At 43.7% G+C, this 26,062-nt stretch overlaps 1 protein-coding gene across 4 annotated transcripts in view; it reads left to right on the top strand.

The window, feature by feature from the left end:
* Positions 1–21,686, top strand: part of KCNA6 (potassium voltage-gated channel subfamily A member 6) — a 46,939-nt gene extending 25,253 nt beyond the window's left edge. For 2 of the 4 annotated variants that reach the window (XM_037847780.1, XM_037847781.1), the window contains one exon: positions 18,300–19,920. The gene's annotated coding sequence lies outside the window, so the exon portion shown is untranslated. Of the gene's footprint in view, positions 1–18,296; positions 19,921–21,627 lie in introns of those variants that run through there. The other 2 variants (XM_037847779.1, XM_037847778.1) reach the window with 2 other exon arrangements.
* The last annotated feature ends 4,376 nt before the right edge of the window (positions 21,687–26,062 follow it).

Below are 26,062 nucleotides of genomic sequence, written 5' to 3'. Positions count from 1 at the left end.
TTTCCTTTCTGTCTGTAGTGTTCCCTTTAATGTTTCCTGTAGAGCAGGTATCTTGTTCACAAACTCTGTCATTGTCTATTTGTCAGAGAATATTTTAAGCTCTCCCTCATATTTGAAGGACAGTTTTGCCGGATATAGGATTCTTGGTTGGTGATTTTTCTCTTTAAGTATCTTAAGTATATCACCCCACTTCCTTCTTGCCTCCATGGTTTCTATTGAGAAATGCACACATAGTCTTATCAAGCGTCCTTTGTATGTGATGGATCGCTTTTCTCTTGCTGCTTTCAGGATTCTCTCTTTATCTTTGACATTTGATGATCTGATTATTAAGTGTCTTGGCGTAGGCCTATTCAGATCTATTCTGTTTGAGGTATGCTGTGCTTCTTGGATCTGTAATTTTATGTCTTTCATAAGAGATGGGAAATTTTCATTGATTATTTCCTCTTCTTGCTTCTGCCCTCTTTCCCTTCTCTTCTCCTTCTGGGACACCCATGACATGTACATTCCTGCATTTTGTGTTGTCATTCAGTTCCTGGAGATGTTGCTCATATTTTTCCATTCTTTTCTCTATCTGTTCTTTTGTGTATAGGCTTTCAGGTGCCTTGTTCTCCAGTTCCTGAGTGTTTTCTACTGCCTCTTGAGATCTGCTGTTGTATGTTGCCACTGTGTCTTCATCTCTTGTGTTGTGCCTTTCATTTCCATAGATTCTGCCAGTTGTTTTTTTGAACTTTTGATTTCTTCCTTATGTACACCCAGTGTTTTCATTATATGCTTCATCTCTTTTACCATATCTTCCCTAAACTTTTTGAATTGATTTAGCATTAGTTGTTTCAATTCCTGTATCTCAGTTGAAGTGTAAGTTTGTTCTTTTGACTGGGCCATAACTTCATTTTTCTTAGTGTAGTTTGTAGTTTTCTGTTGTCTAGGCATCTGATTTCCTTGGTTACCCCAATTAGGTTTTCCCAGACCAGAACAGGCTCAGATTTCAGAAGGAGGCAATAGTGTCAGGTTTCCCTGAGTGTGTGTCTTAGAAGATTGACACACCCTGTGAGGCCTCAAGCCACTGTGCTTTTCTGCCCAGCAGGTGGCACCTGTCAGCCTGTCACTCCCAACTGGTGTAAGGAGGTGTGGCCTGTGGCTGTTTTCCCCCAGGCTCTGGGGTCTGGTTCTGAATGGAAGGCAGGTAGTAGAGCTTGGAACCATCTCTTTCCTCTTAGGGAAGATACACTCCCTAGGGAGATATCATTTGCATTTGAAGAGTCTCTCTGACTCTGCTGTCTCCACCCTTGTCTGGGTCAGAGTGCTGGGAACTGAAAATGGCTGAGGCTTTCTCCACTGAGCTAAAAAAGGGACAGAAAGCCCCCTTCAGGGCCAGTCTGCGGACACCCTCAGTTTCATCCATTGGCCAGAGATAGCACCTGGTACTCTGGGCTCCCCCTCCCTCCCAGAGACATCCTCTGGCTCTCCAAGTTCAGTTGTCACCAAAAGCCTGTCTGCTTGTTGGGGATTCATAGCTTATATTGAGCAGTCAACATGTGTTAATTAAACCTCAGTTGGAGCTGGACTGAGGTATATATATGCTTGTTCAGAGAGTGCTGCTCTCTAGCACAGTGAGGCTTTACACTTCAGGCTGCAGTGGGGGAGGGGCTCCCAGCATGGATCTGCAGTTTTTACTTACAGATTTTATGCTGCAATCTCGGGCATTCCTTCCAGTCCAGGTTGGTGTATGATGTGTGGATAGTCACATTTGTCCCCCAGCAGTTATTCCAGATTATTTACTAGTTGTTCCTGGTTGTTTATTAGTTGTTCCAGAGGGACTAACTAGCTTCCAGTTCTCTATTCCACCGTCTTCTTCCTTTTAGAACTTTAATTTTTTGAGGAAAGAGGTCCCATCTAGATGGCAGATACAAGAAAACACCTGGCTCTAGGACAATGTGATAAGTGGTAGAGATGCAGATACATTTTTGGGGCTTTTTACATGAGGATCAAGTATTCAGGTTTGCCTAGGTCCTGCCTGGCTGTTCATCCATCATCACCACTGGGATCTGACTGAGGGATTTATAAATAAAGATCAAGGTAGGATTCAAGGTACAACTTCATTACTGTCTGAAGCACCACCCAATTACCTACAGTGCAGGGCTAAATAGTAAAAGGCACGGTTGAAATGCACAGCTTGGGGCTGCAGGCCAAAGGGGGTGTCTCTTACTCTCATTTATGTCAAAACCAAAGACTGGGAATAGCTCTTTTAAGGCTTACATGGGGGAGGTAGGGAGAGAGAGAGAGAGCAAGACCCCAAAGTGGCTCTATGCCCACTTACCCATCTGGTTTCATAGACTGAGATTCACATGGACAGAAAGGAAAGAAATTCTGACACAAGGGATAAAGAACTGAAAAGTGAGCTGGTTATGAGGAATGATTTTGGGCCCAGAAACTCTGTTAACTAGTAAAATATAGCCCAAGGAATGTTTCGGGCTGGACCACTGGGATTAAGAATTGAGCTTCTCTTGGAGGCCGGATGGGAAACCTGTAAAGGGAAGTAGCGGGGGTGGACTCTGTGGTAAGCGATACAGTGGAGGTATGTAGCAGACACTCCAGCTGGGTAAGGGAGGCAGAGCAACACATTCTTGGGGGCTGAAGGGGGTCCGGGAAGGTTTCCAGAGAAGTTGTCATGTCAGGGTCTTAGGGGATAAGAGTCAGAGTTTTCAAGGTTCAAAAGAAAGTTCTTAGTAGAAGGAAGAGCTTGAATAGAGGCATGGGGGCCAGAGAATGGGATGGTGTGTTCAAGGAACTGGGAGCTTGGGGCACATGGGGTGGCAGAATGGGGAAATATTGGACTTGGATGGTAAAGACCCACGGAGTTGCTAGAAGTTGGATTCATTCTGAAGGCTGTGGAAACAAGCCAGAGTTTCTATCGGAGGCATGACATGCTTAAATTACAGTTGGGAATGATCTCTCTGGCTGAAGTGAGGGTGGGCGTGGGAAAGAGACTAGGGGATGGGGACCCCCTGGGAGTGGTGGCTAGCAGAGCCAGTAGAGGGACGGTGGGAGTGCTGAGAATGGGCTACCCCAGTTTGGAGAAATATTTTTTGCCACTGACATTGTTTATAATTGCCCACACATGGTGACCATAAAAAACAGTGCAACTTTTTGGTCAGCTCTATTATGGTTTTCAAGTCCTCTACAAAATGCACCCCTTTAATTGCCTGTGTGCGGCAGACCCCACCCAGCTACCCTCTTATGCCGCCGACGGGAAGCTTTTATAGGGATCCAGGTGGCAGAGGTTACAGTCATTTGCTAGTAGCTCACGGATAAACGGACTGAACACTGGCTCTGCAATTAAGAGGAGGTTTGAAAAGAACCTTTGTATTTAGGGTGCGGCGCCAGGCTGCAGGGACGTTCTCCGTGAGTTTCTCGAAGAGGGAAACTGCGCACGCGCACTTGTAGGGCGGGGTTGGCATCGTCCGAAGCGCCTCAGGGGCAGGGGGTCGCCGGTGGTTTCCTCTTGACCCTCCCCAGGAGCCTGACTCTCCCGCGGGCTGCTTGGAGGGGCTGGTAAGGAACAGTGTGTCATTTGTTCCTGCAACTTCCTCTATAAAATAGTCAAGGCTGCCGGGAAATCGTCTAGTGGAGATGTTTGACAAATAGATTTATTCAGAAGCAAACCGAAAAGCTTTGCTTGCTTGCCTCCATTCCTCCCGGCTTCTAAAGACAGCCCCGCTCCCTGCCGTTGGTGTCCGGAAAGCGCTGGTTTGGTGCCCTCCACACACTGTGGCGGCCATGACTGGTACAGGGTGATATTATTTGGAGGGCAGAGATGGAGGACAGCAGGGGCTCTTTCCTTGACTTCTGATTGCTTTTCAGGGGCAGCCTAAGTGAAATGTGATTTTACAGTCCAGGGTTCTCAGTCGCTTCTGAAAAATAGGACACTCTGTTATATCCTTTTGCTATTGACCTGCTGTCTAACTCTGAATAGAACATACAACCTATATGTTGTACCTCAGTTTCTTGAGAGGGATATTGGGTTACCGTGAAAAATAACAAAACAAAATAAATTGCAGACAGAATGTTACATCATAGGCAAATGTGCATGGATCATCTTATTTGGCTGTAAGAAACCAAAGAGGATTTATTGGGAATAGTAAACCCAGAGATTCCTTTGTCTCAGTTCTGCGTGTATATGTAATTCATGCCCACGTAATTCACACATTTTAGGAAATGTCAATATTTTGAAATTATCCCATTAATTTCAATAATGAAGTCAACTTTGATTCATGCTTGGGGGATTGTACGAGGCTGATTGGCATTTGACATTACTCAAATGAGCCAAACACTTGTTTTTCAGATCTTGATCCTGGCTTGGAAATTGGAGAAAACGGTAGAACTGAGGTGATTTCCTTCACCTACTTTAAACTAAAGCTAGCACTTTTATGCTTCATAGACTTCACTTCAAATCAGAGTCATCTGCAGGAAGTTAGGCTTTCTGCTGGTTACTTTATATCAACACCTAGGGAACCCAAACCCAGTGAAAGAATTCTCTCTGTGCCTGAGACTAGAATTCAGAATTCTAAATGTAGATAAGAAGATAGTATGGTGCAGTGGGGGAAACTGTAGGCTTTGATGTCTTGATATCCTATTCCAACCGTCCAGCTGTGTGATCTTGGGTGAAGAACTTAACCTTGTGGAGACTCAGTTTCCTCATTTGTGAAGTACAGAAAATAATGCCTGTCTCAAAGGATGAGAGAGAATATTAATGAAATAATTTATTTAAAATGACTCGCACATAGTACTTAGCACGATGTCGCTGTTATTATAATTAGACTATAGAACTTAGGTGTTGGTGGTTCCATAATTAATTGGGTCTGGTTAGCTTCCTTTTGGTTACGGTGACTGAAAATCTGACTCAAATCAACTTAATCAAAAAAGGGAGTTTATTAACTCATGTAATGTCATCTAACCCTAGATTTCAGGTACTGGTTGATCCAGGGGACAAAAAATTTCCAGCTCTCTTAATGTAGTTCTGTTCTCCATGTTGGCTTCAGATATTGGCAAAAATGGCTGGGAGCTCCAGGCATATATTCCCCAGGTTCTAGAACTGTAAAAAGTGAGTGCTTTGATTGACCCATAGAAGTCCATGATCTGATTTTCATTGGTCGGAATTCCACCTCCTGCTCATAACTGGGCTAATTTTTGGCCCAGGGGAATGGCATGCTCTGATTGGCCATCTCTGGGTCACATGCATCTGATAAGAGTCCGTTTAACCCAGAGCACATGGACTGAGCATGGTGTGTGAAGACGGTTTCTCCAGAGGAAAACTGGTACTCGGTAACCAAAAGAAGGAGTAAAATAGATGCTGGGTAGCCAAAAAAGTAAATCCTCCCCAATAAGCAAAAGTAGCCCAAAATAGCAAATATCCACTAAAAATCAGGTTCTTCTCTGGCCTATTTTTAGCAAGAGAAAGATTTCATAGTTCAGATAAATCAACACCAAAACACGAAGAGAAACACGTCCAGGACTTTAGGTAAGGATTCCTGGATCCACACATGATTCACTGCCTCAGATTTTAAAATTATAGACTTAATAAAGAATGCTTTTGCTTAATTCTTTTTTTTAAGTTACTTGTACTTTTTTCAAAATTGTGATAGCTTTATTGTTTTATTCTGATTATTAAGGTAATATATGTATAAAGCTATATAGTGGAAAATAAAAGTCACCAATAATCCCACAATTGAGTGATCACTCCTGTTAACATCTTGGTGTAATCATTCCAGATTTTTTCAATGTATGTGTGTGGGTACATATGTGTTTGTGTGTATGTCTTGGAAATATAAAATACTAAGTTAAAAATAAAGTCATACTTTAAATTATTGTATTACTTTTTTTCATTTCATAATATATTCTGGATATTTCATGTTAATAAATATACATCTTAAAAATTATAATTTTAAGGCTGCAAAGCATTACATTCAACAGACATACCATAACTATTTAACCATTTTTCAATTAATCCAGTTTTTCATGGTATCAGCAATATTCTGATAAATGTCCTTACCTGTACCTGATTATCTCATCTCTTATCTAAGGATTTCTTGTAATAAATTCCTAAAAATAGAATTGCTGTGCTGAAGATTATGCAGACCTTAATGAATTTGACAGGAATTACTAAAATGCCCTCCAGGAGATTGTATGTGTGCTGAATAGGGTTGTCAGATAAATACAGGATGCCCAGATAAATTTGAATTTCATATACACAATAAATAATTTTTTAGTATGTCCCCAATATTGCAAAATTATCTGAAATTCACATTTAACTGGGCGTCCTGTATTTTTATTTGCTAACTCTGGCAACCCTAGGCCTGGGAATGACTCTCAGTTCACAAACCCAGTAGTGCCTCTGCAGCTTCATGGCCTGGCTGGGAGCCTGTGCATGGAATCTAGAACTTACGCACCAGGCAGCCGGCTCCCAGGATATTACCGTTGGGTGGTGTGTGGCTCTGTACTCTTTTCCTACAGGTGACCTCTGGTCTTTTGGGCAGCAGGGAGAATCCCTGCCTCTAAAACCCTTAAAGATGTTCTCTTCCTGTTGCTTTAAAATGCATTTCCCTACCCCAGGTTCTCATGGAGCTCAGACTGAATAGAACAATAAAATTTGTGAGTTGAACTCAAAAGCTTAAGAAACTTGATTTAAAGAGCTATAACCTCAATAAATGGAATATTTATTTATTAAAACAATGTTTCTTCTGAATAATCTTTTCCACCCACAAAAGCTATCTTGAGGGAATATAAAAAGTACACGTTCACATATATGGATGTGTGCACTGAAAAAAGACTGGAAATATATTCATAGCAATTATCATTGCTAACAGCTATTGGGCACTGTGGCCTTATTCAAACATTACTTGAACTCCTCACACTGTGGGGTGGCTTCAGTTATTATTCCATGTGTCAGATGATCCCATCAAATAAGTAACTGGACGAAGACCATCTAATTAGTAGTTGGTAAAACTGGAATTTAAACCAAGTCTGCCTGACTCCAAAGGCAAAGTGTTTTTCCTGGGTAGAGGGGATATGCATGACTTTTAGTTTCTTTTTTAATAGTTTTCTTCAGTGCCTGACTTCTTTACAACGAGTATGTGTTGTTTTAGGAGCAGAGAAAAAATTATTTCCGTCTTGAAAAATTGTAATGGTTGGTTGTGGAAATTAAAAGACAAACAGGTAGGAAAAAACCATGTCAGCTTACAAGAGAGTGTTTATGTCACCAGTTAGCACTGAATATTCTAGTTGGGGGGTGGGTAGTGGGTGTTAATTTGATGGGCATAACGTGGTATCTTGTTGAATTTGCATTTCTTTGGCAATTGTAACATATGCATGCTGTTAAAGATAACGTTGAACTGTACCAAGCCTTAAAAGTGTCCTGAAAATTTCTCACTAGGTGTTTGCGGTGTAAACTGTAACCCTAAGGTTGTAGCATCCACTTCTCTGCCTCTTTAAGAATGCACAGGATTTTGGTGACATGGTCAAGAGGAGCAGAAAATTTTCTGCTTGGGGTTTCAAGGAGTGCCCCATTCCCCAGCAGAGTGGTCGGGAGACTGCCTTGACCCCAACTCCTGAATCAGTAACTGGAGCACCCACGTGGGTAATGAGTCCAGAATGGTCGGGGAGCTCACCCTGAGTCCAGCAAGAGGCAGAACCACCCAGATTCTGACCCCCAACTTTCCCTGCCGATGTGGCATGGCCCGAGGTCTGGGCCAGGGAGTCTGTTTAAAGATGTGACTCCAATAGCTATTGCCAGAGACTGATGTTGGGGAGCGAAGGACTGGGTGATTTATAAATACACACAAGAGGTATTCTCAGATTTAGTGGTTCAATTGTTTTAGATTGCAGACATTAAAATGCTTTCTTTTATTCTAAATATACAGGGTTGGGACTCCCTGTGACATTGTAGTTTATGTCTGGAAGGGAGCTAATTGAAAGGAAGACAGTCTGCTAGTCTTTCTTTTTAGAAGAGACCTAAATGTGATTTGGTTTATCACACAGTCCTGGGTAATTAGAAAGAAAAAAGATGCATGAATTTAAATGTGTATTCAGCAGAAGGTTAAATTAATATTGGATTATCAGATTGTCCCTAATTGGATAGGGATTGTAAACTTGTGGTGCTCAACATTTGATGTTCAAATTTAAACCTCACTAATGCCCCTTCTATGCTGAATTTGGACTTTCATGTTTTAGCTGGCAAATTGTCATTCTCCTGGTAGGCCTGTCAGCCAGCCAGTGTCACCACATTTTCTGTACAGTAATGCATGTGTGATAATTTGGCGATTTTATTGCATTTTGCCCTTATTTTATAAACACAAGGGGGAAATAGAGAAATCTACAGCACAAAGCATAGATGTCAAACTTATTAGAGTTGAGGCAAGATGAAAATCTTTAGGTTCGCTTACTGTGCTGAATCTTTAGCCTTATCAGATGTTCACTGGAATTCATCCACCTGAGTCAGTGTTGAATTGCGAAGCAAGATAACTTAAAGATCATATGTGAATTGCTCAAAATATATCAGGGATGATTATGTCTAAAAGACAAAGTGTAAGGAAGGATTTTATAATATGTTAGCTCTCCAGAATGGAAGCCCCACAAAACACATAATCTTTTGCGCATTTTATATCAGTACACATTTTTAAGATTTTTGGTTGAAGAGGCGAACTGCCTGCAAAGAGAGGAGAAGGGGACAGGGATTTAAAAGAAGGACATGCAGTCTCCAAGCGTTAGAATTTTAGGGTAGAGAAGAGACAAACAAGTAAATGTTATGCAGACCCAAGCAATATATATTGGTTATTGCAGTAGTAAAAGGAAATGTTTCAACAAATCATTCAGCATCTTTATTGAGCTCCTAGACACTGGGGATGTAATGATAAATGAAAGAAATAATTTCTTCCTAGAGTTTCATAGAGTTTATGAATGCACATTTTTGTCAGGATGGAGGCAGATGTTAATCCAGTGAGCCTACAAAAGTAAAGTTGCAATTGTGACAAGGGTTACAAAGGGTGTTAGAAGGGGGATTTGACCTGATGACATTTTAGCTGATATTTGAAGGATGAGCAGGAGGTAGATGACCAAGGAGGGCACAGAAAGCTCCCCAGGCAGAGGGACCAGCCGTGCCCGAGGCCGAATAGGGGTGACAAGCAAGGTACATGGTTGGTGGGTTTCGGGGTGGGATGCCATAGCCAGGCTCTAAGCAGGGGGTGAGGTGGGATATGATCCAATTTGTGATTGAAAATATCAGTCTGACCACAGTGTAAAGGGTTGGAGGGACTGGATAGATGCAGGGGGACCAGTTACAAAATTTTTGCCCACGTCCAAGTGATGATTTGTACTGGGGCCTGGGGCAATAGTGATGGAGAAGGAAAGAGGTGAATGTATTTGCGAGTAAGGGAGGAGGGGGGAGGTTCAAGAGTTGGGGATGGATTGGAGGTAGAGGGTAAGAGAGAAAGAGGTGGATGAGAGAAAAGATGACTTCTAGGTGTTGGTAATACAAATACTAGATAACCCAGTAGTCACTTTATTTTGGTATTGGAATGGAATATGATTTAGGTGGTAGGTGAACACAGTGAGCATATTCTTAAAATAATTTTAATTTTTTAAAAAGTAATATATGCACATGGTTTGAAAAGTCAAATAATATATAAGGCTTCCAAGGAAAACCAGCTGGCCCCTGCCTCAGAGTTAACTGCCTTCAATTACTTTAACAGCGTGTTTTCTAGTATTTACCATTGGATTTATCAGTCAATGCTTACATTGCTATTTCTGAATTTGTTTTTCCATTTAACAAATATTTATAAAGCACCCACTATGTGCCAGGCACTATTCTAAGCATAGATACATTAGTGCACAAAGAAGACAAAATTCCCTGTCCTCACGGAGCTTTAATTTAAGTGGGGAGAATAAGCAAACATTCAAATAAAATATCACTCACTCTAACCATCTCATTACCTAGAGGCGGTGTTCTACACAGAGATGGCCATGAGTAATATGGAGAAAAATAAACAGTAGGTGTAGGGAATGTCGGGGCAGGAATGTTGAATAGGGAGTGGGACTGAGAGTGGCAGCCTTGCTGAGAAGATGCCATCTGAGCAAAGACCAGAAGGATGGGAGAGAGTGAGCCCTGAGGATATCTAGGGGAAGGGCATTCTAGAAAAAGGGAACAGCACATCAAAGGTCCTGAGGTGGGAGGATGTATAACCAAGGAACAGTAAAGAGGCCCTGTTGCTGGAGCAAGGTGAGCAAGTGGGGAGTGTTAAGGAATGAGGTGGAAAGGTGGAGACATGTTGTGTAGGGCTTTGCAGGCTGCTATCAGGACTTTGACTTTGACGCTGAGTGATGGGACATGGCCTCTTGTCTTTGTATGAAGCCCAGTACCCTTTTTTTCTGCCTCCAATAGAATTGTTTGGTTAAATCCACATTCAGTGTTGACATTATTATAGCTATTCAGGCATTGTCAAGCAGCCTATTATTAATACTGTTCAACAGTGGTGGGTTCTCTGCTCGATGTGCTCAAATGACCAATTCCTGAGACACTGGGGTTTCAAAGACAGAGTTTATTGATAGGCACAAAGGAGGAGATCAGATGGCCTATCAGCCTAAAAATCTGTCTCCCCGAACCGCACTAATTCTGATGGTTTTATAGTATCAAAAGATGGGCAGGTTTTATTTTAGGATAATGAGCACAATGGCCCCAGATGATGTAATTAGAACTCATCTAATTATCGAGTATACACAGATTGATTACATGCTTAGTCACCGAACAGAACTGTATGCAAGAAAATGCCAGCTTTAATATGATGATGGGCATGGTTTTTAGTATTACAATGAGGTATAGGCCACTTATAGGTTAAAGTCTAAGCTACTGCACATGTCAGACGGGCCCATTATGGTTAGAGCCAGCTTTGCTTATCAGGATAACTTTGGAATTGGGGTAGGTTAGTTCTGGGCTGACCCAAAGCCCTTCATTAATAAACATTAAGGTCTGTCTTTAGTGATCATAAGACTCTAAAGTCGAAAAACCGGATAAAAGGAGTACAAGTGAGGGTCAGTCAAAAGGTTTTTTTCAATCACAAGATAAAGACTATACTATCATTATTAGAGAACAAGGAGCTGATCACAGTTCAGAGACTTTAGGTATTTCCCTCTGTCTGCTCTAACATACCAGAAAGTAAAAAAGAATAACTGTATAATGATTCAGTAATCATAGTCATACCCTGAATCCTAACTTCTCGGCTACATTATGATAACATTTCTTTCCTCTCAGGTACACATTATATTAATAAGTGCCTCATTTTGTCATTTGCTTAATTTTCTGTGTATCTATTTTATAATCCTCTCCAAATTCTCCAACAGAATTGGGAAACCCCTCAAAACACCATTTTCCACTGGGTCAAATGCATCAGGCTTTCTGTCAGTTTCTTATTATTTTTTTTTTCTGGAGTCTTCCACTTTGGAGACTTCTCTTCTTTTTTAAAAAATATTAATTTGTTTTTTATTAGAGACATTGCAGGTTTACAGAAAAATCATGCAGAAAATAAAGTTCCCATATACCCTTCCCTCTCTCACATGTTGCATTAATGTGGCACCTTTGCTATAACTGATGAAACCATATTATATTATTATATTATATACTATTAGCTACACTCCAAAATTTCCCTTTGAGTTCACTCTTTGTGCTGTACAGTCCTATGGGTTCTTAAAAAATTTTAATTCTAGTAATATATCTACAACCTAAAAATTTCCCTTTTTAACCACACTCAAAATATACAATTCAGTGCTGTTAATTATATTCACAATGTTGTGCTACCGTCACCACCATCCATTACCAAAGCTTTCCTGTCACTCCAAACAGAAACTCTACCAATTAAGCACTAACTCTCCGTTCCCTACCCCAACCCTGGCCCCTGGTACCCTGCATTCTAGTTTCTGACTCTATGGATTTGTGTATTCTAAATACTGGTATCAGTGAGATCATGCAATATTTGTTCTTTCATGTCTGGCTTATTTCACTCAACATGATGTCTTAAAGATTCATCCATGTTGTCACATGTATCAGAACTTCATTCCTTTTTGCAGCTGAATAATATTCCACTGCATGGGTATACCACATTTTGTTTATCCATTCCTCTGTTGATGGACCTTTGGGTTGCTTCCATCTTTTGGCAATTGTGAATAATGCCAATGTGAGCATTGGTATGCAAATATCTCTGTGAGTCTCTGCTTTCAGTTCTTTGGGGTATATACCTAGAAGTGGGATTCCTGGGTCATATGTCAATTTTATACTTAACTTTATGAGGAACTGCAAACTGTTTTCCACAGCACTGCACCATTTTATATTCCCACCCACAAGGAAAGTGTATTCCTATTTCTCTACATCCTCTCCAATACTTGATATTTTCCCTTTGTTTTTTAATAGTAGTCATTCTAATGGGTGTGAAATGATATCTCATTGTGGTTTTGATTTCATTTCCCTAATGGCTAATGATGTTGAACATCTTTTCAGGTGCTTTTTGGCCATTTGCATATCTTCTTTGGAGAAATGTCTCTTCTGATCTTTTGCCTGTTTGTAAGTTGGGTTGTCTTTTTGTGGTTGAGTTGTAGGATTTCTTTATCTATTCTCAATATCAAACCCTTATTGGATATGTTGTAACCAAATATCTTCTTCCATTCTCTAGGTTGTCTTTTTTAATTTTCATGATAAAATTCTCTGATGCACAAAAGTTTTTAATTTTAATGAACTCCCATTTATCTAATTTTTCTTTTTTTGCTCATGCTTTTGGTGTAAAGTCTAAGAAGCCATTGCCAAATGAAAGTCCTAAAGGTGTTTCCCTATGTTTTCTTCTAGGAGTTTCAGTTTTGGTTCTTATATTTAGGTCTTTGATTAATTTTTGTATATGGTGTGAGGTAGGGCTCTACCTACATTCTTTTGCATATGGATAGCCACTTTTCCTGCATAAATTGTTGAAGAGGCTATTCTTTCTCCACTGAGTGCACTTGGCACCCTTGTCAAAAATCAGTTAACTATAGATACGAGGGTTTATTTCTGAACTCCCTATAAAATAGACCTTTGCCTCCTCCTGGAAGCTCTATTGTATATCTTAAAGTTGATAATCCTTTGCCCAGGCCACTTTGACTTAATTGTTTCTTACTCTGCTTTAGCTGTCTACAAGCTGCTTCTGTCTGTATATCAAGTTCTGGGATTGCAAGCCAGAGATTTAGTTGCAATGGTTCAGTCTTTCAGGCTGCCACTTGATAGATGAACACTGATATAGAGACACCCCGGTAGGTGTGCAGGAGTTACTCTACTCCCTGTGAAACAGGGCCAGGGACCCATGATGGGAGCACAGGCTTGCCCCACACCATTCCAGAAAGGGGGGTAGCCAATGAAGGGAACCATGAGCTTGTCTTACTATTTTTTAATGTTTTTTTTGATTGGGCACTCACCCAGTTACTATAATCCTTTGACTCTTTTGCAGAGTCTTTCGGAAGATGGTTTTGCCAATTTTTGTTCATTGTTCAAAGATTCTGTGAGGGAATGGCACCCTGGAGCATCTTATACTGCCATCTTGGTCAACCAGAAGTCTGGAGCCTTCCATTTTCCCACTCCCTTTCACTCCTTACTCTCAGCCTAAGCATAGTTGTAGTACTGGGAATTCATTTCCTTTCTCTCTTGTTTTGGGTCTCCTTTTCCCTGGTCAATATATTTTCTTCTTTCTTGGTTCCTTCCTTGTTTTGGTAGGGAAAATCCTCCCGTCCTTTTCTAAATGGAGGTACACTTTTGAAACTTTGCATTCCTTAAGATTCCTTTATTCAGTTCTCAAATTTCATTAATGACCGGATGGACTTAGAATTCCAAAATGTCTCTTGTTTTTTCAGAATTTCACAGGCATTGTTCTACTGCTTCCTAACTTCCAATCTCACTGTGAGAAGTTAGGCTTTTCTGATTTCTTTGTATGTGACCTTTTTTCCTTCTGGAAGCTTTTAAGATGTTTTTTCCCCTGGTGCTTTTCAATGTCATGTGACTTGGTGTAGATATGTTGGGCTAGATAAAATATAGGACACCCATTAAGTTTGATTTTCAGATAAACAATGAATGAGTTTTGCAATTTTTGGAACATAGTTATACTAAAGGAGTACTCTGAATTATCTGAAATTCAAGTTTAACTGGGCCTTCTTTTTTGTTTTAGTTGTTGTTTGTTGATTCTACAATCTGGCAATCCTAGAACTTGGGCTTGTCAATCTGGAGACTTATGTTTTCAGTTTGGGGAAATTTTCATGTATTACTTCTTTTCCTTTAAATTAAAACATTAATCTAAGTTTAAAAAGATAAACTATTTCAACAGGCTTATAACCAAAATTAACAATCCCCTGCTCCTTTCCTCCGCATACCTATCTTGCACTCCTCAATAGCTGTCTCTTTCAACTCTTTAGTTCTTTCTTCTACGTTTGCCACTGTATTTCTTAATGCACTGACATTGATATGATCTATTTTTTCAAGTTTTAGAAAACTTGACTTCCTACTATGGAAAATAAAGATTTAGCTTTCTTATACCACCTACCATTACTCTCTACAAAACAGACACACACCCTTCCCAACACTCTTGCTTTTTTCCCTCCTCCCAATATTGTATATATGTCATATTTCTTAGCTCAGTTTGCAATACAACCTTATTTTGACTGTGTAAATATTACTCCTCATTGAGCCACCTAGTGTGCTGTGCTATAATTGCATTCCCTTTCTGGTACTACGTTTAATTTTCCTCTGGAGTTATTATCTTCTTTTTCATTGCTTAATTTTCTATATATCTATCACTATTTGGTCCCCAAAAGGAGAGTGGGGTTCAATAGACTTCCCACCCAAAATGTAAATCTCCTCCCAATCAATTCAGGCACAGCAGGCTATCTTTCACCTTCATTTTGACTGCCTGGGGTCTTTCCATTCTGCTGCAGTGTGGACTGGGGGTTGTCTAGGCCTGCTGCATGGTTGCCATCCTAGGACACCTCTCCACTGTAGAAGAAATTCCCTGCACTTCTCTGTTATAGATACGTTCCTGCTTGGCTGGGTATAAAGTTTCAGTTTGAAGATCATCTTACCACAAAGTGCCTCAGTTTGGGAGGCATTGCTCCACTGTCTTTTAGCTTCTAGTGTTGCTTTTGGTAAAATCTGATGCCATACTAATTCTAAATTTCATGATGCTGGGCCTTGATGTGGGTCTTTTTTTTTTTTTTTTAATCAATTTTCATGAGTGTTTAGTGAGTCCTCTTGGTCTAGAATGTGTTTTTAAGTTCTGAGACATTTTCTTGAATTGCTTGTTTGATGTTTTTCTTCCATAACTTTTGTCTGTTATCTTTTATTCAGACTTTGAATCTTCTTGACTGATCCACAAACTTTCTTATCTTTTCTCTACTATTTTCCATTATAGTTTTGTTCTACTTTCTGCAAGATTTTCTCACCTTTATTTTCCAGCCCTTCTCCTGATGTTTTAATTTTGGGTATCCTATTTTTAATTTCTAAGAATTCTTCTCCTTGGATTGTTCCTTTTTTATAGCAGCCTGTTCTTGCTTCATGGATAAAATATTTCATCTTATTTATCTGGGGGTTTTTAATTAATTATCTTTTCTGCACTAGCATTTTGTTTCCTCTGAATTTCTCTCTTCTGTCTGTTTTGGGCTCACTTTCTTGATGTCTGTAATTTAAGAATATTTGTTCATATTCAAGAGTGAGGAGCTAAAAAGCTGATCGGAAGCTCTGTGTCTATGGGGCTTGTTGAGTGGTACGATCATTGCAGGGTGATGAAGTTGGGACTGGGCCATCTTACTGGGGATCTCCAGATATCAATGTCTTTAGGCATTTTTCTTGGAATGCTTTGGTTTCTCCAGGAAAGAATTCTCCAGTTGCCTGCCTGGGCTGTATGAGCCTGGCTGATATCATTCTGGGAGCCGAGCAGGAGAGGTGGTAGATGACCTCACCGTTCAGCAGGTAGACACTCAAATCACATGCCAGCCCCCTATTTTCAGTGCAGTGTCCCACCCCTGCCTTATATGCCACCAGGTGTCCTTGGGTCTAGGCTGTTCTGTCCAAGTTTCTACAAAGAATAAGGTTATCACCTTTTGATGGAGCAGCAGAGGGGTAGGTACCTGGCTATATGGAATTAAGGAGGAGACCTAGAGACCTGAATGAATGTCTCACTGAAACTAAGTTTTGCGGAGCCTTGCCCCTCAATCCCCTTCTTTGGAACCAGGTGCTTCAATTCCTGAGTCTTTATGGGTTCTCTGGGGGTAAATCAATTTTGTCACATTGGACAGTCATCAGAAGATATTCAGATTTCAACTCTTGCCCCTCTCCAAGGTCAGATGCTTTTTCATCAATGACTTTCTATCATCCACAAATTGATTTTTAGTTATATTCCATTCACTATTCTGATTATTTATCTTTGTAACTTTACTCCCTCCCCCCTTTAAAAATCTCCTTTACTGTTATTTTAGTAGGGTTTCAGGAGGAAGCCTCCCCAAAATCTATGTATTTAATCTGCCATTTTAAACTGGAGGCCATAGTATTATGGCCTATCATTATGGACTTCCCTAATGATGTTTTCTTTAGGCTGATGTAAAAATCATGATTAATTCCATGAGAACATGTAAAGAGCTGTAAGTGGAGTCATAAAGGGTGGCTCTGGGATAAAACCCACCACATATAACTTACATTCAAATCATGAGAACCGAGGGTAGTGCAGACTCTTGATGTTTGGAATTTGTGTCCAGAGACCTGAAACAGCCCAAAATTTGTGAATGCAGAAGTGCTTGTACAGGCTTCTCCCCAGGTACATGTGTTTGTGAAAAGAGTAATGCATTTTCTGTTCATTTCCCTTTGAAACAACTTAACTGCATTTTCATAATTTGCTAAAGCATTATCTTTCACGTGAAGACCATCAGAGTTTCACAAAGAAACCTGGTTTTTATTTGTCTTATCTCATGTTGATCCACTTTGCAGGGGTTATTGCATGCCGATGAAAACAGTAGAAAGCAGGGAGCAATGCTCTGGTGAGTGCTGCTGCTCGATGGCCAGTGGCCCTTGTCACGAGGCAGATGCTGCCCCAGGACACCAGGCTTGCAGCACACTCCTGAGCCAAATTTGTGTTTCAGTGAAACTTTAAATTACTTACTCCACATTATGAATCTTTGAGTTTGCTCCAAAATAACTGAAATGACAAATATTAGATCTCTGCATTCTGCAGGAGTCTACTGCATAAGCCTAGCAATATCTACTGGTATTTTTGAAAATCTTGACATTAATTTGCAAAGCGGTTCCACAGACCTAAGAGCCTCAGAACACACCTGATAGGCATCTCTGTGATACAAGCGCAGAAACAGAAGTTCTAAGGGATTGTTGGTTTGCTTGTTTAGCCAAACCCTGGCTTTCCCCGAAGTGCTTTGTGGTGACCACAGAGATGCCCTCAGAAGGAGAGTGAGGGAGGAGCTTGACCTCCTCTGCCCAGAGCACGGTAGACGCAGAAGTTGAACCTAGGTCTTGGGGCTCCAAATTTCACATACTTCCCAGTGGAAAATAGCTCCACATGATCCCGTGTGGGACAGACCATAAAGGGAGCAGGAAATCAAAGAAAGAGAGATCAGGCATACCTGGGGATGGCCAGAGAGGCTCCTGAAGGTGGAGAAGGTTGGCTGGGCCTGGAGGGGCAGGAGGAGGTAGGAATGTGGAAGAGGGAAAGGGAGAAAGGAGAGAGAATTGGTGGGTGGGAAGAGGGAGGAGGCTGGGCTGGGGCAAGAGCTCTTTCATGGAGGGAGAGGGTGCCTTATCCACGCTGAGGATCAGAGGTGGGCCCATAGCCAAAGGGGATAGAGCAAGGTGTTAGCAGGGAGACGAGCAGGTAGAGGGTAAGAGGCCTCACTTTACAGGGCCTAGATGTCAACACATTGCTTAGACTTGGACTGTCAGGAAATAGGGAGCCACTGAAGGTCAAGAATTTGTGACAGCAGTATGTAAAGATGACTTTCACAGGAGTGGCTTCAGGTTGCATGTGCTCAGCAGTCAGTAAGGAGCTGCAAGGGACTGGTGTGGTCGTGGGACACACAGCTTGAGCAAACCAGAGACCCCAGAAATAGGAACCTATTAGGGTACCCCTGTGCAAATGCAGTGGGAGCTGAGGAAAGACGTGGAGCCCTGGGTTTCTCGGGGCCATTTCTTGTACATCTCATCTTCATATCACTAACGACACTTCCTCTTGTTCTTGATTCCTTCCCAGCAGGGTGGTCCAAGCAAGAAGACTTAGGCATACATTTTGGATAGAGACTGGATGGAGACGGCCGAGCCCTTACCTTCTCGGGAAGACCAGGGTCATCCTTGGGTGATCTGGCCTGACTCCCTTCGGTGGCCTCCCACAGGCAGCAACGGGGCCAGGAAAAGCTGAGGCTGGACGTATGGCCTTACAGATGGGGTCCAGGATAGAGGGGGAGAGGGAACGCTGGTGGTGTGGGCAAGAGAAACAAGGTGTGGGGAGGTTAGGGGTTGGGGGATTCCAGAAAGTGCATGGCTGTGTTACAGATCCACCCAGGAAAAGCGTGGCTTGAAAGAATAACAAATAAACATGGCAAAGTCTCAAAAGCTGTGTATCACGCCGTGGGCAGACATTCACAGCTAAGTTAAGCAGACAAGCCGAGGAGCCTTGGCAGATACTCAAGATGCCGAGCACCCAGGAGTTCATTGCCACCTATAGGAATGTGTTCATCACCCACAGATCAGCAGAAAAAGTGCCTGATTGCCCACTGCAGTGACCCAGCCTGTAGGCAGAGACTTCTCCAAGAAGACAAGACATCTAACAGGTGGTCTAGGACTTCGTATCTGCCTCTTATACATACATGACTGTGGGCAAATATCAAGGTCCGAGATAATATTTCCCATGGGTTTTCAGCTTCTTTCTCACTGTCTGCCTTGCTCTCTGGCATAGGAGGGTGCAGGGCCCAGAAGATGACATGTCTGTGTTCTCCCAGCCCAGCAAGGATGGCCTTTCTAGTTTGTAACCCACGTTACTCTTCTTGTGGTTGACAACTGTTGGTTCCTGGCCTGCCCTCAGTGGAAGGAGAGTAACTCTGCCTCTGGAGACTTCCTTCCTCACCCACGCAACTCTCTCTTCTGCCCTCTTCCAGGGTTTCTCCAGAGTGGGTAATTCCTGCTAGCAGCCACTCCTCCAAATACCTTTCCTCTTGGTGACAGAACACCTTAGGATGTTTTCCTTGCACTGAATTTGCTTCCCTAATTAGGCATTGCTGGGGTTACAGTTGCTTTAATTCCCAGACCTTTTGGATATGTCTGAGGGCCAGGGGTTCATGACCACACTGCAGAAATCCTGGCAGTCGGGACCATCTTTCTCCCCATGCGTCCACCTCATGTCCACCTGAAGCAGAATTACTGTCACTGGCGAAGGAGTGAGTGAGGAAATGAATGAATGAAGTGTTGACTCTGGTAAATACATACAGTCAGAGCACCTGCAAATAATCGGGAGCTTACACATTGTTTACTACGAGTGAGTGAAGGTGGTTATTAAACATCCCCTGACACACACACACACACACACACACACACACACATACCCACACCCTTTCTCTCCCAGGCTTCTCTTCTTACTAAACAAGTTCAATGACTGACTTTTCTGGTGAAGGTCTATTTCCCAAACTGTGCCTGCTGTTCTTTTGTTTGTTCATCCAGTGCTCATGGAGTGCCTACTGTGTGCCATGCTTTTCTAGGTGCTGGAGATAGATACATCAGTAATAAAACCAACAAGTAGCCACAGCCTCAGGGAGGTTAGGTTCTGGTGGGGGAGACAGGTAATCAGTACAACAAACAACTAAAATCTATTGTATGTTATAAAAGCAAAGGGTGTGGGGGGGAATAAAGCAAGAAAGGGGCTAAGGAAGAGGGCAGGAGTAGGAAATGGCGGTCAAGCTAAAATAGGGTAACGGGGGTGGGGGGTGGGTGCAGAGCCTGACCTAGAGGGTGATGTTTGAGTAAAGAGCAGAAGGGGTCAAGCAGTGAGCCATGTGGACATCCAGGAGGGGGGTGGAGGCATTCTACACAGAGAGAACAGCAGGTGCAAAGGCCCTGCGGTGGGAGCATCCCTGGTGGAGGCCAGTGAGGCTGGAGAACAGTGAGCCGGCAAGAGTGTAGCAGGAGAGGAGGCTGAAAGCTCTGGGTCGGAGGAGAGTCATTTCTCCAGGGTTCTGAGCAGAGAAGGGAAACCAGCTGACTTAAATTTTATTTTAACCGAATTACCAACTAGGAGGCTGCTTAGATAATCCAGTGAAAGCTGATGGTGGTTTGGGCCAGGCTGACAGCAGTGGCAGGAGGGAGAAGTGGACAGATTCTGCATAATTTTGAAGGCTCAGCCAACAGGAGGAACTAGACGTGGGGTGTGAGGGAATGTGAGGGCAAGACCGACTCTGAGGTTGTGGATTTGAGTGGTATGTGGGAGACACGAAAGGCAGCTAAGGCAGCAGCTGGGCTCTGGAGACTGGGCCCCCGCCCCTGGCTGCTGCTGGAGGCCCCTGACCCTCCTCCCAGAAGTGACCTGTGGGGTGCAGGATGGAGCTGCCCGGCCCACCTTAGCCAGGTGACAGGCTCTGCCACCAACTGCCTGCATTCAGAGCAGGCCAGCAAGGCAGGGCAGCACCTCCCAACCCCACCTCCTTCCCTGCAGGAAGTGATGGTCGCCTTGCCTGCCTGTCTTCCTGACCCCACATCTAGGGTGGGAAGCTTCTGAGTTGCCATGAGTCATTTTGTGTCTCTATTCTCTCCCTCCACACATCCACCCCTTGGTTTTATTCACCACCCTCTTTGTATCCCACCTCCTCCCCCGCAGAGCAGAGCAGAGAGCCTCTGCTTCTTGGCCAAGTGACAGGAGGCCCGTAGAAAAGCCCCCAGAGAACCCTAATGTGTCCTCCAACCAGGGAAATGCCACCTCGGTCTGTGACCAGAGAGTGGTAAAGAGGGGCCCGGAAGGCTCTCTTCCCCCCAGCCCACTCCGTGGAAAAGGGACGTGGCTGGCATTGGCTCCAGCTGGGAAATGGCAGTCAGGAGGCTGTCACCTCTGGTGGAAACCAAACATCAGTGGGAAGAGGGGACTGAAATACCCTGAGGCAGGGATGGTGGGGAAGTAGCATCCTGGGAGGAGAAGAAAGGTTGGTGGGAAGCTGAGAACACACCTCCATGATAGCTCCTGGCAAGGGACAGGATGGATAATGGAGGCCATGGCTGTCACTGTCACTGTTGCCGTGAGCCAGAGGTTGGTGTCACAGTCTGCCCTCAGACAGTCTCTGCTCTTGGCTGTCTGTCTCGGAGATGCACCATTCCAGGGGCCTCTTGTGAGGTTGCAGAGAACCTATTTTCCAGGACACTGCTGGGTGCCTTAGGTGTTATGAGAAGGTGTGATGGGTTGAATTATGTACCCCAACAAACACATGTTCTTAATCTTAATCCACGTCCTTGTGATTGTGAATCCATAGTAAGTAAGACCTCTGAAAGAGGTTATTTTAAGTTAAGGTGTGGCCAAACTGAATGTGGGTCTTAATCCATATTACCAGAGGCCTTATAAAGAGAACCCAGAAGTCACAGAAGCAAGAAAGGAGAGGACATTGCCACGTGATGATGGGAAGCAGAGATGCAAGCCAAGGAACCCCAAGATTTGCCAGCAGCCAGCACCAGAACACTACAGATTTCAAGGAGAAAGCAAGCCTTGCTGGTATCTTGATTTTGGACTTCTTCACCTCAAAACCATGAGCCAATAAATTCTTATTGTTAAAGCCAACCCATGTGTGGTACTTGTCATGGCAACCTGGCTAACTAAGACTGGAAGCTTCTGCTTATTGAGCTCGCTTGAGCTGGCTGATGATCAGGGAGATCCCTGAGCAGTCGAACGGGACCTTCTGCGCTGCTCATTCACTCAAGTGTGTCTCAGGGCCATGGTCAAGTGGAAGGAGCTTTGGCTGAGAGTCTGGAGACCTGGGGCTACTCCTGGCCCCTCCACCAACTTGCTGTATGATACACAGTAAGATTCTTTGTGTCTTTATGTCTTAGTCATCTCACCTTTAAAGTGGAGGTATGGGACCAAATGACTTCCCGTGGGTCTTCCCATTTTGTCATCTGAGATTTGTAACTCTATCACCAGGATAATCAAGAGCAAACTGATTTCTAGGGATATAATGGAGAATGAAAGCCCTCTTCTCTTATCTAGGGAGATACAAATTGATTCAATTCTTATTGCGCTTCTATATTTGGAGGCAGGCAGTTATAATAATCGGGTGACTTTGGTTCTTATTCAAATGATTCTTGTATCCAGGCAAGAATGGCAGGTGTATGGGTACTTATGACACAGGGGTGCTGTGATGACTGAGTAAATCTCAGGGACGTGTTTGGAACTGTCTAGCCTGTAGCAGGCATGTGCAAGTGTTAGTCATCATCGTTATCAGTGCTGTTGTGGGATGGGTTAGATAGACTTTCTGTTCCTGCAAAGGAAGAGTGGAATTCCTCAGCCTATTTTCCCAGGACTCCAAGCTCAGGCTACCAGCCCCAGTGAAACTCTTTGCTTGCACCCTTGGGCTCTGTAGGCCATAGAAGAGGATCCTTTGCCTCTTAGCTCAGTGTCAGAATACAAAGCCAACCCGATTGTTGAGGCAGAGTGGGAGAGTCCAGGATAAGGTGCATGCGATGGTTGTTGTGAGAGCCAAGGACCATTGAGCTTGTGAAAGTATCTGGTAATTGTCAGGCTGTGTCCAAGCATTGCCTGGGAATTTCAGGCAGTGTTGCTTGCTTCTGGCTGAGCAATGGACCCTGAGCTCATGGAGTTATAGCTAGGGAGTCATACCACAGTCCCTACAAATGGAGGAAACCAAGCCCCAGAGAAGTGAAAGTGCATTGTCCACAATGTGGCAGTGGCTGGAAGAGGCTTTCTGGGAAAGGGATTAGAACCCCTGGCCCTCCAGCTTTCTTGTTGAACCATAAAGCCTCCAGGCAGAGGGGAAAAGTGATTGTTCCTGCAGTCAAGGCCTCCTGTGCCGGGTGCAGTGGGAAAACCAAAACCCAAAACACTTCTAAAAATTGTTCGTATTACTTAAGTTGGCATGTGTGGGGATCTTTGGGCCACTCTCATCAGTTCTGCAGCTTCCTGCCTTCTGCACGAGGTCAGAGCAGCTTTCAATTTCTCACAACGTCCACTAGAGGGAGCCTCCTCCCCTGTACTTCTCTGATAGGAGACAGAGTCACTCAGAGGTGCTCTATGGCACCTGCAGGTTGGAAAGAACTCTTGAGTCAGCACTTACACCACATCGCAGGGGCCTGGCTGGACCAACCAAACCTGTTGGGTGAATCCATTCAGGGCTGAGAGTCTGCTCTGCCCGTCCTCTGGGCCAGCAGGTTCCCTTCCCCTTGGCAGACAGGAGCAGCCAGCAGGCCTGATGTGGCTGGACATCCAGCCAAACGGACAGTGACCTGCCCCCCTGCACCTGCATGAGGAAGTGCTACGTGCAGGAATAAACACAACTGTGCAGAGGTCCTGGGCAGAAGTCAGGGGAGCAGGGGCATTGTAGCCTCCCCTGGTCCTATTCCCTGGGCCTGTGAGTCAAATGGGCAACTTGAGGGGGACTTGCCTGGGAAGGTGTCCCTAACCTCCTGGAGGAGGTGGCAGAGCAGTAGGAAGCAGCAGGAAACTTTCCTGGAAGCTCCATGCAGGAGCCTGCCATCCTGGGAGCTCTTGCACAATTTACTCTCTGCAGAGGGAATTTATCTGTAGGCAGGCGCCAGGAGATGACACAGCAAAGAGATCAGTTATCTCTTGGAAAAATGATTTTCCAGTTCACATACCCATCGGTCACAGAGATTTTCCAGAATCACAGCAGGCTGAGAATCAGGCTGAATTATCTTGCATCTCTACAGCTAACTGGACCTGGAGTTAGGAGGGGACAGAGGGACATGTGATGTTGCACACAACCTCTTCTCCTCCAGCACAAGTCTTCAACTCTTGGCCTCAGTTTTGTCATCTGCTAAGCAGGGAGTTGATATAGATGCCTCCAAGATTCCTTCTGTACTAAACAGTGATAGGTTCAGTTTGTCCTCTGGCACCGTGGCTCATTTGTCACTGACTCTTTGCTTTCCACAGTTTGAATCATATTTAAAATGCTCCCTTCCCCCAAAAGCATCTTTTAAAAATACCAATAAAAATAAAATTAGATTGGCCTCTTAGAACCAGTCAACTCATCAAAATGCTTCCAAGTCCTTCTGTGCTCAGCAGCATTAAAACTAGTCAGTGTGTTTTACAGCAATCAGCTGGAAATGTACGAAAGCGAGGTCAAGGTTTGCATTTTCGGTGTCAACATTCACTGGCCTACTGCCTAATCTCTCTTTTGCTCCTGCTCAGTTTTGGTGGGCTGGTGCCGGCTCTCTGGGCTGTGTGTGGTTACCCGGCATCCCAGTGGCAGGGTCCTTGTTACCTTTAATTGCCAAGCACCGCTTAGTCTAGCAAAGATGCCTCAATGCCTCAGACTCCATTCCAAGCTGGTTTTTGATGAAATAGAAAGCAGATGACAATGGAAGGGGATTGTGGGGAATCTCCTTGGAGGCAAACTTGGGATTGGCATAAGGAAGAAGCAGCATGTGGTTTTCTTTTTGTTTAGGCTTCTGGAGATTAAAAGGAGAGAGACAGCTGGGCACGCTTGATCTAAACCATTCCTACTTATTCTTTAGTGTACATTAGAATCAAATAGAGAACTTGTTAAAATGCAGATTCCTGGGCTCCGGCCCCCAGAGTTACCAAGTTAGTAGGCCTGAGAAGGGGCCCGAGGATTTGTATTTCCATCAAGCTCCAGCTGATTCTGGTGCTGCAGGTCAAGGGACAGCATGAGGACAGCTGTAGCTGGGACATGTCATTGTCCATGTCCAGGACAGTGAGTGCTGTGCAGAAGTAGCCTGAGGATTTCGAATTTATAGGGAACTGTAAATGCAATAGATGCACGTGTGGCGAAATCTCCAAGGAAACAGGCATGGTCTCTTCTCCCACTGTTAGTTAGTAAGAGTGTGATTGTAACTAAACTGTTGGCTAATTACAACGTTGGGGAGAAGCAGCCCAGGCTGGTGCTATTGCGCTTCTGGCCACTAGAGGGAGCCAAGACTATTTCTTCTCAGGCCTCAGGGTCTGAGAGGCAGAGGAAAAGTACTGAGGAGAAAAAGTGCAAAGCCTTTCAGAAAATACTGCAACACTCCATGCTGGAGGCCCCAGCACACCCCTGCAATCTTGATGTACATGGGCGCCCTCGGGAACTGCAGATCTGGCTGGGAGGGGGATTGTTTGGTTTTTACATTGTTTGCTTTTCCTCCTGTTGTCTCAAAGTGCATAGAAGAAAAGGGGCAGGAAGCTGGCTGGGCCAAAGTGTTCCTTGCCCAGGTGTGTCATGGAGGGGAGACAGCTGGGTGTGGACTGACCAGTCCCAAGGTCTCTGTCAACCCCGAATGCTCTGCTCCCTCCGATTCTTTAGGGGGCTAAAGACCTGATACTAAGAAGACAAAATGGGCTGAGAGGGTATTTTACCTGCACTGATCTTGCAAAGAAGTGCATGCCATGCAATATTGAAAGGCTGTGTGTCCCTTCTTTACATGCTGTCAGCTGATCTCATACAGAGGACGTTTAGGATCTGAGCCTCACAGTGGACAGCCAGGCAGGCACGGTGCCACCGGCCAGGAGCTCTCCACGTCACATCTCCAGGGCACCCCTGCATCTTCCTCACTCATTCTGCCCTCTTTGTCCCACGGCTTAAGGAGCTTTGGAAGTAGCTTAATCTCCCTTAGTTAATTTGAAATGGATTTACAGTTCAGTCACCAACAACCCTTTTCTTTCCTTTCTTGGCATGACAGCGGCCATTTAATGGTTTTGGAGAAAAGACAGGACTCCAGGTAATGCTGGGAAGTGTGGGATCACTGGTGGGCTTGAGGTGTATTTTGAACTCTCATTCATTTGTGGGACACAATTCT

The sequence above is a fragment of the Choloepus didactylus genome, chromosome 8 (assembly GCF_015220235.1).
Source record: "Choloepus didactylus isolate mChoDid1 chromosome 8, mChoDid1.pri, whole genome shotgun sequence".
Lineage (NCBI taxonomy): Eukaryota > Metazoa > Chordata > Mammalia > Pilosa > Megalonychidae > Choloepus > Choloepus didactylus.
The sequence above is the reverse complement of the archived record's forward strand: the minus strand, read 5'-3'. Positions and strand labels throughout refer to the sequence as shown.